At 48.0% G+C, this 16,277-nt stretch overlaps 1 protein-coding gene and 1 long non-coding RNA gene across 5 annotated transcripts in view; one reads left to right on the top strand and one right to left on the bottom strand.

The window, feature by feature from the left end:
• LOC139273617 (zinc finger protein 432-like) overlaps positions 1–16,277 on the bottom strand; it is a 137,149-nt gene that overhangs the window by 85,193 nt on the left and 35,679 nt on the right. The window contains exons 1-2 of one of the 4 annotated variants that reach the window (XR_011595252.1): positions 1,224–1,336; positions 633–798 (exon numbers count right to left, since the gene is read on the bottom strand). The exons of the other annotated variants lie outside the window; for them this stretch is intronic. The gene's annotated coding sequence lies outside the window, so the exon portion shown is untranslated. Of the gene's footprint in view, positions 1–632; positions 799–1,223; positions 1,337–16,277 lie in introns of those variants that run through there. 4 annotated transcript variants of the gene reach the window in all.
• Positions 1,580–15,359, top strand: LOC139273688 (uncharacterized). The gene is made up of 3 exons (XR_011595293.1): positions 1,580–1,866; positions 7,876–8,274; positions 14,881–15,359. It is a non-coding gene; the product is annotated as an uncharacterized lncRNA (long non-coding RNA).

Genomic DNA, 16,277 nt, shown 5'->3' with positions numbered 1-16,277 from the left:
ATGGAGCTGGAAGTAAACGTACTTGGTGATTGAGGGAATATGGGTTCGGAAGCTCATCTCGGGGTTAAGTACGACGCCAATCAATAAATTGCAACTCTCCGTATCTGTGTTTCAGTATATTAGAATACTACATATCTCTAGTGATCAATTAATTGGAAATGCTTCAATATTAGTCATTATCAATATATTTAATTATAATTCTAAATGTTCATGAATGAATACTTGATAGGTCATGCTGGTCTTTCAGATTGGTCTGTGCATCGTGATCAGTGAATTGACGACGTGCTTCCGGTTCAATCTTTCCATTGGCTTTCTCACCAGATGGGAAATATTTGAACATTGAGATCTGATGGTGTCAGTGTGAGTTCAGTCCCACCTAATGTACAGAGATGGGTCCATCTGCTGGGCTCTGCCTCAAACTGGAGTTATCTCTAAAACACAGACAAGATTCACTGTAACTGTGTTCAGAGACAGAAACTGATCTCACTTCACATCCCATTACTCGGCCCTCATGCTGGATAATTGTGCTTGGTGGACAGACTCTCCCAGTCTCATTTCCTGTCTTACCTTGTAACCTGTGTGTACTGTCTACAGGACCGGTGTGTATCTGAGTAAATGGCACTTTCTCTTACCTTTCTCCCCAGTCGATCTATTGAAGCACTTTCAATCGGAAGGGGCTCACTGGTTGGTGCTTTCTCAATCCTGTGCTGGTTCACCTGCTGTTGTTCCTCAGTCCACAATCCCTGTTTCCTTCCAGCTGTGGAACTTTCTCAATCACTCCACTATTCGCTGAGAGATCTAATTAGGACAAGGCAGAAAATGAGAAGAATATTAATGTTGTGAAGTGGAATGTAGTGTAAAGTGTTTTGCCAACGATTCAGCAAAGTATATGTCCAGTATTTCTGTTTGATTTTATCCTTTTCCTCAAATCTCTGTCCCGCCCATCTGGACTTACAGAAAATCACCAGAATTCTTCCCACACTGTCTGAGCTCACTGGGCCCCCGGGTTACACACTGTCTGATCTCACTGGGCCCCCGGGTTACACACTGTCTGATCTCACTGGACCCCCAGGTTACACACTGTCTGATCTCACTGGGCCCCCGGGTTACACACTGTCTGAGCTCACTGGAAGTTTCAGTCTATCTCCCGCATGTCCCCAAACCCTGAGCTCCGGGGCTGTGTGTTCAGTTCGGTGTTTTCCCTCACAGACTCACAGACTCACCGCCCGCTGGCCGAGCGCTCTGCGCCGACCCCAGCCACACACCATCAGTCCGGTTCCCTGCGGCCCCCGGGTCCCCACATTATCCAACCACTGGTTACAGCAAACTGCGCCGCATCCGAGGACTGGGGGTGGGGAGGGCGGCACCGAGCATGCGCACTGCCACCACAGAGCGCCCCAGCTGCATAAATTAATGACCCTGCGAGAGTCGAGACCGTCTATTGGCTGCACGAAGCAGATTGCCAGCCACTCACACCAATAGAAGCCGGCAGCGCCACGGAGTCCCGCCCACAGTGTTGAAGAGGCGCTGGGCAGCTCGGGGGTCACGTGGCTCCTGATTTTAAAAATTGCGGCCGTTCAACCGTTCACCGGGGACGTTACTGCCCCGCTCACATCGCCTGTTATGTCACAGGTGGCGTCGGTGCTGAGGGGCGGGACTGCTCGCAGTGCGCTTGCGCCGGACTCCCAGCTCATACAATCCCTCAGTCCTGCAGTATTAATAATAACTTTTCTTTATAGAGTGCCTTTAATGTTGTAAAACGTCCCAAGGCGCTTCACAGCAGTGTTACAGGACACAACACATACATTTGTCACCGAGCCACAAAAGAAGAAATTGCGGCAGATGACCAAAAGCTGGGTCAAAGAGGTAGGTTTTAAGGAGGGTCTGAAAGTAGGAAAGAGGCGGAGAGGCTTAGGGAGGGAGTTCCCGAGCTCGGGGCCCAGGCAGCTGAAGGGCCGGACACCGATGGTGGAGCGATTATAATCAGGGATGGTCAAAAGGGCAGAATTTGAGGAGTGCAGACATTTTGTGGGCTGCAACAGATTCCAGAGATCGGGAGGGGCGAGGCCCTGGAGTGATTTGTAAAAAGTGATGTGATAATTAACAGCAACAACTTTTAACAGGATTTTAATAGGATTGTGGCCGGAGTCAGAGTTTCGCAGTGCAACATACAGGAACATGTCTTCCAGGTATGTATTTGTATCCTGGGATCATGTGGGCTTGGACCACCAATGAACATCTAATATTCTCATTGATAATAATGGGAGCTCCGGTTGTACGAGTTCCCATTGCTATCAACAGCAACAAGTTTTATTAACATCGCGCTTTTAACGTGGTATCATGTCCCAAGGTGCTTCACAGCAATGTTATAAGACAAAAAATAAATTTGGCACCGAACCACATAAGGACAAATTACAGCAGATGACCCAAAGCTTGCTCTAAGAGGGAGGTTTTATGGAGAGTCTTAAAAGAAGAAAGAAATATCCAGAGGCTGAGAGGTTTAGGGAGGGAGTTCCAGAGCTTGGGGCCCAGGCAGCTGAAGGCACGGCCACTGATGGTTGAACAGATCTCATCAGGAATGCTCGAGGGCAGATTTTGAGGAACGCAGACATCATGTGGCATTGTGAGGCTGAAAGAGTTTAGAGATAGGGAGGGGCGAGGCCATGGAGGGATTTTTAAACAAGGATGGGAATTTTGAAATCGAGGCGTTGCTTAACTGGGAGCCAATGTAGGTCAGTGAGCAAAGAGGTGATGAGTGATCAGAGACTTGATGCGAGGTAGAACACGGGCAGTCAAGTTGTGGATTACCTCTAGTTTAGGTAGGGTAGAATGTGGGAGGCCATTCAGGAGTGCGTTGGAGTAGTCAAGGTAAGTAGAGGTAATAAAGGCATGGATGAGGGTTTCAGCAGCAGATGAGCTGAGGCAGGTGCAGGCAATGTTACGGAGGTGGAAATAGACGGATTTAGATATGCCAAGGATATTTGGCCAGAAGCTAATTTCAAGGTCAAACGTGATGCCTATGTTGCTTACAGTCTGGTTTAGCCTCAGATAGATGCTAGGGAAAGGAATGGAGTCAGTGGCTGAGGAACGCAGTTTGTGGCGTGGATCATAGACAATGGCTTCGGTCTTCCCAATATTTAATTGAAGAACGTTTCTGCACATCCAGTACTGGATGTCGGACAAGCAGTCTGACAATTTAGAGACCGTGGAGGGGTCGAGAGAAGTGGTCGAGAGGTAGAGCTGGGTGTCGTCAGCGTACATGTGGAGCCTGACTCCGTGTTTTTGGATGACATCACCAAGGGGCAGCATGTAGATGAGAGATAGGAGGGGACCAAGGATAGATCCTTGGGGAACACCAGAGGTACTGATGTGGGGGCGGGAAGAGAAGCCATTGCAGGAGATTTTCTGCTTATGATTAGATGGATAGGAATGGAACCAGTCGAGTGGAGCCCCACCCAGCTGGACATTGGTGGAGAGGCCAACTGTGTCAAAGGTTGCAGACAGGTCGAGGATGGATAGTGCACCTTTGTCACAGTTACAAAGACTGTCATTTGTGATTTTGATGAGAGCAGTTTCAGTACTGTGGCAAGAGCGGAAATCAGATTGAAGGGATTCAAACGAGGAGTTCTGGGAGAGATGGTCATGAATTTGGGAGGAGGCAACACAGTCAAGGACTTTGGAGAGGAAAGGGAGTTAGAGATGGGGCGGTAGCTAACAATCACAGTGGAGTCAAGAGTTTTATTTTGAGGAGAGGGGTGATGACAGCAGACTTGTATGAGAGGGGGACAGTTCTTCTTAGGCAGTCCCTCGAAGTCGAAGATGACTTGCTTCCACATTAATAAGTTCTCAGGTGACTGAAGTCCAATGCGGGACGTACAGTCTCTGTTACAGGTGGGGCAGATGTTGGTTGAAGGGACAGGTGGGTGAAATGCTTTGGTTGCTGTGCACTCCTGCTGTTTGCGCTTGTCTTCTGCGTGCTCCGGGTGAAGAGACTCGAGGTGTTTGGTGCCTTCCCGGATGCTTCTCCTCCACTTTGAGCAGCCTTGGGCCAGGGATTCCCAGTTGTCAGTGAGGATATTGCACTTTTTCAAGGAAGTTTTGAGGATGTCCTTGCAGTGTTTTCTCTACCCACTTGGGGCTCGCTTGCCGTGTCGGAGCTCCGAATAGAGCGCTTGTTTTGGAGTGTAATATCGGGCATGTGGACAATGTGGCCCATCCATCAGAGCTGATTGAACGTGCTCAATGCCTCGATGCTGGGGATGATGTCTTGAGTGAGAACAGTGACGTTGGTGTGCCTTTCCTGCCAATGGATTTGCAGGATCTTGCGGAGGCAACGTTGGTGGTACTTCTCCAATGCTTTGAGGTGCCTGCTGTATATGGTCCATGTCTCTGAAGCATGTAGGAATGCGGATGTCACTACTGCTCTGTAGACCATGAAGGAGACAGTACCCGAGGAGAGATAACTGTCAACAATGTCAGCTATCATGGGAGCCAGAAAAGGAACTTGTGTGGTCAGCAGTTTCGTGGGAATAGGGTCAAGGAAGCAGGAAGTGGGTCGCATGGACAAGTGAAGCATGGAGAGGTCAAGAGGGGAGATCAGAGAGAAACTAGAGAAAGATGCGAGTTTAGAACTAGGGCAAGGGTGCACTTCAGAGGAACATTGCCCCCGTGGGCAAGGGGAAGGAAGGGAACTGGAAGAGGCAAATGATCGGATGGTCTCAATCTTTGAGACAAGGAAGTCCATGAGCTCCTCACACTTGTTGGAGGTAAGTGTGATGGAGACAGGGGAGAGGGGTTTAAGGAGATGGTTAGCAGTAGAGAATAGTAGTCGAAGGTTATCTTTGCATTCCAGAATGATCCTGGAACAGTGAGCAGTTTTTGCAGACAGGAGCAGGACCTGAGAATGCTTCATGTGGTCAAGCCAGATCTGGAGGTGAATGACTAACCCACTTGTCCGTTCAAGTCTGTGCCCCTTGGACATGAGGGAGTGAAGATAAGGGCTGTACCAGGGGGAACGGCTAGGGTGAGAGAGAGTAATAATGGGGACTAGGGCATCAAAGGTGGTAGTGAGGGTGTGGGTGAGCAGATCGGTGGCTGCAGAAATGTCATGGTGAAAGGAGGACCAAAGGTTGGACAGTTGGAGTTGATAAGTGCAGTTGTCAGAGAGTTTGAAGAAAGTGTTTTCCAGGGGAGGATGCAGAAGGAAGTAGATTTGGGTGGGGGGACGGGGCATGTGGGTGGAGAGCGATACAAGGAAATGGTCAGAGATGGCCTTATCTGTAATTGGAACAGTAGGAATATCGAGGCCACGAGAGATGGCAAGGTCAAGGGGGAGGCCGTGAGTATGGGTTGAGGAGTTCACATGGAGGGAGAGATTAAGGGAGGACAGGAGGGTAGTGAACTTGGAGGAGAGAGAACTTGATGAATTGAGATGGAGGTTGAAATCACCGAGGATGAGAAGTCACTCGGTGCTGAGGGAGGAGAGCATTGAGAATATTATCAGTGATAACGTTTTAATCATACTTGGGAGGGTGGTAGAAGATGAGAATTTTAAATGAGGTGAGAGGGGTGGAATAAGGTGAGATGTTCAAAGGAGTTGAAAGTGCCAGAGGAGTAATTTGGTGATGAGAGCCACACCGCCACCACAGCGGTCTGGGCGGGGCAAGTGGTGGAAGGTGTAGCCGGGAGGGGAGGCTTCATTTAAAGGTAATGTGCCATCATCCCTCAGCCAGGTTTCAGTTAGGACCATGATGTCGATGCAATCATCCACGATAAGCTCATGGATGGCAAGGGTCTTGTCCGCAAGTGAACGGACAAAGTGCAAGGAGATGCAGAGAGGATCGGTGATGGCTGATCCACTGCCAGCATCCACAGGGTCAGGGATTGGGACTGGTGAGTTGGGCGGGAAGGAGATTGGCAAGGTTAGCATCCCCCCCCCCAGCCCCCCAGGCAAGCTGGGTGACAAGGTGGGTGAGAGGAGGATGGGACAGTTGGGTTGCTGGTCGAGAGGAGACAGCGACGAGTGCCACGGTGGGCTCTTTGGCGGATGCCAAGAGAGTCACAGAGGGAAGCTGCAGGCTTGTCTCAAAGGGAGTTGAGCTTGGGACGGTGGCAGGAGAGTGGGGAGATCGGAGAGTAATGAAGGGTTGGGGGAGGGATTTGGGAGGGCAGAGTATCCGAGAGAGGAGAGATGAAAGGCGGCAGGACGACAGGAGAGATGGTCAGGGAGGGATAGAGAGAAAAGAAAATGCGGGAGAAGGATGTGGAAATAGAAGGTAATGGCTCGGGTCCGAAGCGGCAGCAAATAGACACGGGAGAAAAAACTCAGTTTACACAGTGAATACTGCAATACGAATTCTACAAGAGTACAATCAGTATAATCAAGATCAATTATATTGAAACAAAATTGATTAATATATAGATTAATTATATGTAAACTTAAAATCAGAATTTGAGTAATTGAAAAGTTAAATCAGTCTCTGGCTGTCTCATTAAATCATTAAATGAATTCTCGGGTAGATCAAAAGGCACAATGAGAAGTAATAATTCCAAAGACCATTGATCCAACTTCTGTCCTGTGATTGTATGAACTGATGCTCTCCACACTCTGTCCTGTGATTGTATGAACTGATGCTCTCCACTCTCTGTCCTGTGATTGTATGAACTGATGCTCTCCACTCTCTTTCCTGTGATTGTATGAACTGGTGCTCTCCACTCTCTGTCCTGTGATTGTATGAACTGATGCTCTCCACTCTCTGTCCTGTGATTGTATGAACTGATGCTCTCCACTCTCTTTCCTGTGATTGTATGAACTGGTGCTCTCCACTCTCTTTCCTGTGATTGTATGAACTGGTGCTCTCCACTCTCTGTCCTGTGATTGTATGAACTGGTGCTCTCCACTCTCTGTCCTGTGATTGTATGAACTGATGCTCTCCACTCTCTGTCCCGTGAAAGTTTCAACTCATAATTTCTATATAGTTTGTTTAAAATACAGAGGGAAGCTTCCTCTAGATTGTCCCATCAAATATGTCCTTTTCTGCTCACTTTATTACGTACACCAACACAAAGTTTGCCGGGTACAGTTTGATCCTGATCACTGCAAATCCCTTCAGCCTTTCCACTCTGCTCTCTCCAGATGTAATTAGTTACAAGACAGCATGAAACAAATAGGAACCTCGGATTTTAGTTTTGAAATGAAGATTTGAGTTGCTTTGGGTGGATTCTCTGCAGCAGGAGAGGTGGTTGTGGGCTGGTGTAGCGGAGCGCGGTAATGGTCCGACACATGGACGGGGAGGCTTCATAAACAATTGGTGTACGCCGCAAACCGGGAATAATAACCTGAACTACCGGCGCTTGCAGCTTCGGGGCTTTACCGCCCTCTCTCCGGCCGCGCTGGACTCCAGCCACCACCTCGCTCGGCTCAACCTCACTCTCACTCTCTCCCTTTAAATCTAATCTCCAAATCACCCCATCAGCAGCAGCTGCCTTCTATTCCCCTTTCGTTGCGGTCAGATATATAGATATAAATTAATGGTGATGTAGATCAATAATTCCCTTTTATCGGCAGTAATTCAGTCACGATTGTGGGCCGGGCGTTGAGATGCCAACTTCAGGGGAGGAGAGGGAGGGGAACCAGTGAGTGTAGAACTGAACCCAGAGAGAGTTGGTGGTGAAAACTGGGAGCGGAGGACATTTTATCTTGAGACATGTGATGTGTTTGAATTTTAGGACAGGGAGGATGGAGAGTGTATGGGATGGGAGTTTACAGCTTTGGAGGAACAAGAGAGGAAAGAATGTTCCATAGAATCAAGAATTGTTTGTTCTGAATTTCTGTCCTGTTCTTGAACTAATGATTTTTGTCAACTCCTTTTGCAGGGTATTAGAAGGGGAGGATTTGCAGACGGGAACTGAAACCAAACATCACATCAAGAGCTGTCGGAATTACTCGATTTCTCAGGACCTAAATATCATCAGCCTTTGAATGTGGAAGGAGAAATGTTTGTTTGTTCTGTCTGTGGGAAAAGATTTCCAACATCAGTGTGACTGGAAAAGCACCGAGACACACACACCCGAGTGAGAGTGTTCCAGTGCACTGACTCTGGAAAGAGCTTGAACCAGCTACACAGCCTGAAAAAACATTGCACCATTCACAGCAGGGAGACACTGTACATGTGTTGTGTGTGTGAACGAGGCTTCAACTAATCATCCAACTTGGAGAGACAGAAGGACACCCGCACCGCAGAGAAACTGTGGGAATGTGGAGACTGTGGGAAGGTATTCAATTACCATCTGAGCTTCAAATTCATTGGCGCATTCACACTGGGGAGAGGCTGTTAACCTGCTCAGTGTGTGGGAAGGGATTCACTAGTTCATCCAGCCTGATAAACCTCACATCCCTCACTGTAACACTGTGATATACCCCACACCCCTCAATTTAATACTCTGCTGTACCCCACACCCCTCTATTTAACACTGATATACCCCACATCCCTCACTGTAACACTGAAAAGGCAGAATTTGAGGAGTGCAGACATCTTGTGGGCTGAAACAGATCCCAGAGATCGGGAGGGGCGAGGCCATGGAGTGGTTTGTAAAAAGTGATTTGTGATTATTAACAACAACAATTTTTAACCGTGAGTCTTGTTTATTTTGTTTATTTGTACTTGGGACGTGCTGACAACGGAAGAATGAGCATAATCTGATAGAATGTTACATTAAGTTTGAAAGTGATTTAGTTAAATCCAAAACTGGGATCTTCAATTTAAACAAACAATCTTTTTTTCGGTACAAGGGACGAGTTGGTTAAGGTAGATTGAGAAACTACATTAAAAGGCATGACGGTAGATAAGCAATGGTGAGCATTAAAGAATTAATACATAATTTACAACAAACATTCATTCCTTTTAAGAAACACAAACCCCACAGGAAAGGTGGTCCAACCGTGGCTAACAAGAGAAGTTAAAGATATTTTTAGATCAAAGGAACAGGTTTATAATGTTGCCAAAAGAGCAGTAAGTCTGGGGATTGGGAGCATTTTAGAATTAAGCAAGGAAGGACCGAGAAGCTGATAAGGGAAAATAGAAAATGAGCGTTAACGAGCCAGAGACATAAAAACAGAACTGTAAAAGCTTCTGTACGTATGTTGAAAAGGAAAAGATTAGCAAAAGTAAATGTGGGTCCCCTACAGGCTGAGACTGCAGAAATTATAATGGGGAATAAAGAAATGGCAGAGAAATTAAACATATACTTTGAGGGGGAAATTGCACTTAGAGGCTTCCTTTGGGTGAAAGCCTCCGACCGGAATTATTTTAACAAAATGACCTGGTGGTCCCGGAGGAACATAGGGTTGTGGTCGGAGTCCTAGTTTCGCAGTGCAACATACAGGAACATGTCTTCCAGGTATGTATTTGTATCCTGGGATCACGTGAACCTGGACCACCAATGAACATCTAATATTCTCATTGATAATAATGGGAGCTCTGGTTGTACGAATTCCCATTGCTATCAACAGCAACAACTTTTATCAATATGGTGCTTTTAACGTGGTATAATGTCCCAAGGTGCTTCACAGCAATGTTATAAGACAAAAAATAAATTTGGAACCGAACCACATAAGGACAAATTACAGCAGATGACCAAATGCTTGGTCAAAGAGGGAGGTTTTATGGAGAGTCTTCAACAAAATAAGAAATATCCAGAGGCTGAGAGGTTTAGGGAGGGAGTTCCAGAGCTTAGGGCCCAGGCAGCTGAAGGCACGGCCACTGATGGTTGAACAGATCTCATCAGGAATGCTCGAGGGCAGATTTTGAGGAACGCAGACATCATGTGGCATTGTGAGGCTGAAAGAATTTAGAGATGGGAGGGGCGAGGTCATGGAGGGATTTTTAAACAAGGATGGGAATTTTGAAATCGAGGCGTTACTTAACTGGGAGCCAATGTAGGTCAGTGAGCTAAGAGGTGATGAGTGATCAGAGACTTGATGCGAGTTAGGACACGGGCAGTCAAGTTGTGGATTACCTCAAGTTTACATAGGGTAGAATGTGGGAGGCCATTCAGGAGTGCGTTGGAGTAGTCAAGGTAAGTAGAGGTAATAAAGGCATGGATGAGGGTTTCAGCAGCAGATGAGCTGAGGCAGGGGCAGGTGCGGGCAATGTTACGGAGGTGGAAATAGACGGATTTAGATATGCCAAGAATATTTGGCCAGAAGCTAATTTCTAGGTCAAACGTGATGCCTAGGTTGCTTACAGTCTGGTTTAGCCTCAGATAAATGCTAGGGAAAGGAATGGAGTCAGTGGCTGAGGAACACAGTTTGTGGCGTGGATCATAGACAATGGCTTCGGTCTTCCCAATATTTAATTGAACGTTTCTGCTCATCCAGTACTGGATGTCGGACAAGCAGTCTGACAATTTAGAGACCATGGAGGGGTCGAGAGAAGTGGTCGAGAGGTAGAGCTGGGTGTCGTCAGCGTACATGTGGAGCCTGACTCCGTGTTTTTGGATGACGTCAACAAGGGGCAGCATGTAGATGAGAGATAGGAGGGGACCAAGGATAGATCCTTGGGGAACACCAGAGGTACTGATGTGGGGGCGGGAAGAGAAGCCATTGCAGGAGATTTTCTGCTTATGATTAGATGGATAGGAATGGAACCAGTCGAGTGGAGCCCCACCCAGCTGGACATTGGTGGAGAGGCGTTGGAGGAGGATGGAGTGGCCAACTGTGTCAAAGGCTGCAGACAGGTCGAGGAGGGATAGTGCACCTTTGTCACAGTTACAAAGACTGTCATTTGTGACTTTGATGAGAGCAGTTTCAGTACTGTGGCAAGGGTGGAAATCAGATTGAAGGGATTCAAACGAGGAGTTCTGGGAGAGATGGTCATGAATTTGGGAGGAGGCAACACAGTCAAGGACTTTGGAGAGGAAAGGGAGTTAGAGATGGGGCGGTAGCTAACAATCACAGTGGAGTCAAGAGTTTTATTTTGAGGAGAGGGGTGATGACAGCAGACTTGAATGAGAGGGGGACAGTTCTTCTTAGGCAGTCCCTCGAAGTCGAGGATGACTTGCTTCCACATTAATAAGTTCTCAGATGACTGAAGCCCAATGCGGGACCTACAGTCGCTGTTACAGGTGAGGCAGATGTTGGTTGAAGGGACGGGTGGGTGGAGTGCTTGGGTTGCTGTGCACGCCTTCTGCTGTTTGCGCTTGTCTTCTGCGTGCTCCGGATGAAGAGACCTGAGGTGTTTGGTGCCTTCCCGGATACTTCTCCACTTTGAGCAGTCTTGGGCCAGGGATTCCCAGTTGTCAGTGGGGATGTTGCACTTTTTCAAGGAAGTTTTGAGGGTGTCCTTGCAGTGTTTCCTCTACCCACTTGGGGCTCGCTTGCTGGGTCGGAGCTCCGAGTAGAGTGCTTGTTTTGGAGTCTAATATCGGGCATGTGGACAATGTGGCCCATCCATCAGAGCTGATTGAGCGTGCTCAATGCCTCTATGTTGGGGATGATGTCCTGAGTGAGAACACTGACGTTGGTGTGCCTTTCCTGCCAATGGATTTACAGGATCTTGCGGCGGCAACGTTGGTGGTACTTCTCCAATGCTTTGAGGTGCCTGCTGTATATGGTCCATGTCTCTGAAGCATATAGGAATGCAGATATCACTACTGCTCTGTAGACCATGAAGGAGATAGTATCCGAGGAGAGAGAACTGTCAACGATGTCAGCTATCATGGGAGCCAGAAAAGGAAGTTGTGTGGTCAGCAGTTTCGTGGGAATAGGGTCAAGGGAGCAGGAAATGGGTCGCATGGACAAGTGGAGCGTGGAGAGGTCAAGAGGGGAGATCAGAGAGAAACTAGAGAAAGATGCAAGTTTAGAACTAGGGCAAGGGTGCACTTCAGAGGAACATTGCCCCCGTGGGCAAGGGGAAGGAAGGGAACTGGAAGAGGCAGATGATCAGATGGTCTCAATCTTTGAGACAAGGAAGTCCATGAGCTCCTCACACTTGTTGTTGGATGTGAGTGTGAAGGAGACAGGGGAGAGGGGTTTAAGGAGACGGTTAGCAGTAGAGAATAGTAGCCAAAGGTTATCTTTGCATTCCAGAATGATCCTGGAACAGTGAGCAGTTTTTGCAGACAGGAGCAGGACCCGAGAATGCTTCATGTGGTCAAGCCAGATCTGGAGGTGAATGACTAACCCACTTGTCCGTTCAAGTCTGTGCCCCTTGGACATGAGGGAGTGAAGATAAGGGCTGTACCAGGGGGAACAGCTAGGGTGATAGAGAGTAATAATGGGGACTAGGGCATCAAAGGTGGTAGTGAGGGTGTGGGTGAGCAGATCGGTGGCTGCAGAAATGTCATGGTGAAAGGAGGACCAAAGGCTGGACAGTTGGAGTTGATAAGTGCAGTTGTCAGAGAGTTTGAAGAAAGTGTTTTCCAGGGGAGGATGCAGAAGGAAGTAGATTTGGGTGGGGGGACGGGGCATGTGGGTGGAGAGCGATACAAGGAAATGGTCAGAGATTGCCTTATCTGTAATTGGAACGGTAGGATGGCAAGGTCAAGGGGGAGGCCGTGAGTATGGGTTGAGGAGTTCACATGGAGGGAGAGATTAAGGTAGGACAGGAGGGTAGTGAACTCGGAGGAGAGAGAGCTTGATAAATTGAGATGGAGGTTGAAATCACCGAGGATGAGAAGTCACTCGGTGCTGAGGGAGGAGAGCAGTGAGGTTATATCAGTGATAACGTTTTAATCATACTTGGGAGGGCGGTAGAGAATGAGAATTTTAAATGAGGTGAGAGGGGTGGAATAAGGTGAGATGTTCAAAGGAGGAGAAAGTGCCAGAGGAGTAATTTGGTGATGAGAGCCACACCGCCACCACAGCAGTCTGGGCGGGGCAAGTGGTGGAAGGTATAGCCGGGAGAGGAGGCTTCATTTAAAGGTAATGTGCCATCATCCCTCAGCCAGGTTTCAGTTAGGACCATGATGTCGATGCAATCATCCACGATAAGCTCATGGGTGGCAAGGGTCTTGTCCGCAAGGGAACGGACAAAGTGCAAGGAGATGCAGAGAGGATCGGTGATGGCTGATCCACTGCCAGCATCCACAGGGTCAGGGATTGGACGGGTGAGTTGGGCGGGAAGGAGATTGGCAAGATTAGCGCCCCCCCCACCCCCGCCCCCCAGGCAAGCTGGGTGGCAAGGTTGGTGAGAGGAGGATGGGACAGTTGGGGTTGCTGCTCGTGAGGAGACAGCGACGAGTGCCACGTTGGGCTCTTTGGCGGATGCCAAGAGAGGCACAGAGGGAAGCTGCAGGCTTGTCTCAAAGGGAGTCGAGCCTGGGACGGTGGCAGGAGAGTGGGGAGGTCGGAGAGTAATGAAGGGTTGGGGGAGGGATTTGGCAGGGCAGAGTTTCCGAGAGAGGAGAGATGAAAGACGACATGACGACAGGAGAGGCTGGTCAGGGAGGGAGAGAGAAAAAAGAAAATGCGGGAGAAGGAAGTGGAAATAGAAGGAAATGGCTCGGGTCCGAAGTGGCAGCAAATAGACACAGGGGAAAACTCAGTTTACACAGTGAATAGGGAATACTGCAATAGTGATTCTACAAGAGTACAATCAGTATAATCAAGATCAATTATATTGAAACAAAATTGATTAACATATCGATTAATTATAAGTAAACTTAAAATCAGATTTTGAGTAATTGAAAAGTTAAATCAGTCTCTAGCTGTCTCATTAAATCAGTAAATCAATTCTCGGGTAGATCAAAAGGCACAATGAGAAGTAATCATTCCAAAGACCATTCATCCAACTTCTGTCCTGTGATTGTATGAACTGATGCTCTCCACACTCTGTCTTGTGATTGTATGAACTGGTGCTCTCCACTCTCTGTCCCGTGATTGTATGAACTGATGCTCTCCACTCTCTGTCCTGTGATTGTATGAACTGGTGTTCTCCACTCTCTGTCCTGTGATTGTATGAACTGGTGCTCTCCACTCTCTGTCCTGTGAAAGTTTCAACTCATAATTTCTAAATAGTTTGTTTAAAATACAGAGGGAAGCTCCCTCTACATTGTCCCATCAAACATGTCCTTTTCTGCTCACTTTATTACTTGCACCGACACAAAGTTTGCCGGGTACAGTTTGATCATGATCACTGCAAATCCCTTCAGCCTTTCCACTCTGCTCTCTCCAGATGTAATTAGTTACAAGATAGAATGAAACAAACAGGAACTTCGGATTTTAGTTTTGAAATGAAGATTTGAGTTGCTGTGGGTGGATTCTCTGTAGCAGTGGAGCAGAGCGCGGTAATGGTCCGACGGGGAGGCTTCATAAACAATTGGTGTACGCCGCAAACCGGGAATAATAACCTGAACTACCGGCGCTTGCAGCTTCGGGGCTTTACCGCCCTCTCTCCGGCCCGCTGGACTCCAGCCACCACCTCGCTCGGCTCAACCTCACTCTCACTCTCTCCCTTTAAATCTAATCTCCAAATCACCCCGTCAGCAGCGGCTGCCTTCTATTCCCGCTTCGCTGCGGTCGGATATATAGATATAAATTAATGGTGATGTAGATTAATAATTCCCTTTTATCGGCAATAATTCAGTCACGATTGTGGGCGTTGAGATGCCGACTTCAGGGGAGGAGAGGGAGGGGAACCAGTGAGTGCAGAACTGAACCCAGAGAGAGTTGGTGGTGAAAACTGGGAGCGGGGGACATTTTATCTTGAGACGTGTGATGTGTTTGAATTTCAGGACAGGGAGTATCGAGAGTGTATGGGACGGGGATTTACAGCTTTGGAGGAACAAAAGAGGAAAGAATGTTCCATAGAATCAAGAATTGTTTGTTCTGAATTTCTGTCCTGTACTTGAAGTAATGATTTTTGTCAACTGCTTTTGCAGGATATTAGAAGGGGAGGATTTGCAGACTGGAAATTCAAACCAAACATCACATCAAGAGCTGCTGGAGTTACTCGATTCCTCAGGACCTGAATATCATCAGCCTTTGAATGTGGAAGGAGAAATGTTTGTTTGTTCTGCCTGTGGGAAAAGATTTCCAACATCAGTGTGACTGGAAAAGCACCGAGACACACACACACCCGAGTGAGAGTGTTCCAGTGCACTGACTCTGGAAAGAGCTTTAACCAGCTACACAGCCTGAAAAAACATTGCACCACTCACAGCGGGGAGACACTGTACATGTGTTGTGTGTGTGAACGAGGCTTCAACTAATCGTCCAACTTGGAGAGACACAAGGACACCCGCACCGCAGAGAAACTGTGGGAATGTGGAGACTGTGGGAAGGGATTCAATTACCATCTGAGCTTCAAATTCATTGGCGCATTCACACTGGGGAGAGACCATTCATCTGCTCCCTGTGTGTGTGTGGGGGGGATTCACTCCGTCATTCCACCTGCTGATACACCAGCGAGTTTATACTGGGGAGAGACTTTTAACCTGCTCAGCGTGTGGGAAGGGATTCACTAGTTCATCCAGCCTGATAAACCCCACATCCCTGACTGTAACACTGTGATATACCCCACAGCCCTCAATTTAATACTCTGATATACCCCACACCCCTCAATTTAACACTGATACACCCCATGCCCCTCAATTTAACACTCTGATATACCCCACACCCCTCACACTAACACTCTGATATCCTCCGCCATTTCCGCTACCTCCAGCATCATCCCACCACCAATCACATCTTCCCGTCCCCTCTCAGCATTCTGAAGGGGCTGCTCCCTCTGCGACACCCTGGTCCATTCCACAGTCACCTCCAGCACACTCTTCCCGTTCTCACAACACCTTTCCGCAAACACAGGAGATGCAACACCTGCCCTTTTACCTCTCCCTTCCCATTATCCAAAGCCCTAAATACTCCTTCCAGGTGAAACAACGATTTACTTGTATTCTTTCAATTTAGTATACTGTATTCGCTGCTCACAAAGTGGGTCTCCTCTATATTGGGGAGACCAAGGGTAGATTAGGTGATCGCTTTGTGGCACACCTCCGTTCAGTTTGCAAGTATGACCCTGAGCTTCCGGTCGCCTGTCACTTTAATTCTCCTCTCCACTTCCATTCTGGCCTATTTGTCCTCGGACTCCTACACTGTTCCAATGAAGCTCAATGCAAGCTCGAGGAACAGTACCTCATCTTTCGTTTGGGCACTTTACAGCCTTCTAGACTCAACATTGAGTTTGATCATTTCAGAGTGTAGCTGCTGCCAATCTTTGGCTCCCCTTACCCCCTCCCCCTCCCCCTTCCACCACCACCACCACCGCACCCCCCCCCCC

Source organism: Pristiophorus japonicus, chromosome 9 (genome assembly GCF_044704955.1).
Source record: "Pristiophorus japonicus isolate sPriJap1 chromosome 9, sPriJap1.hap1, whole genome shotgun sequence".
In the NCBI taxonomy this organism is placed as follows: Eukaryota; Metazoa; Chordata; class Chondrichthyes; family Pristiophoridae; genus Pristiophorus; species Pristiophorus japonicus.
The sequence above is the reverse complement of the archived record's forward strand: the minus strand, read 5'-3'. Positions and strand labels throughout refer to the sequence as shown.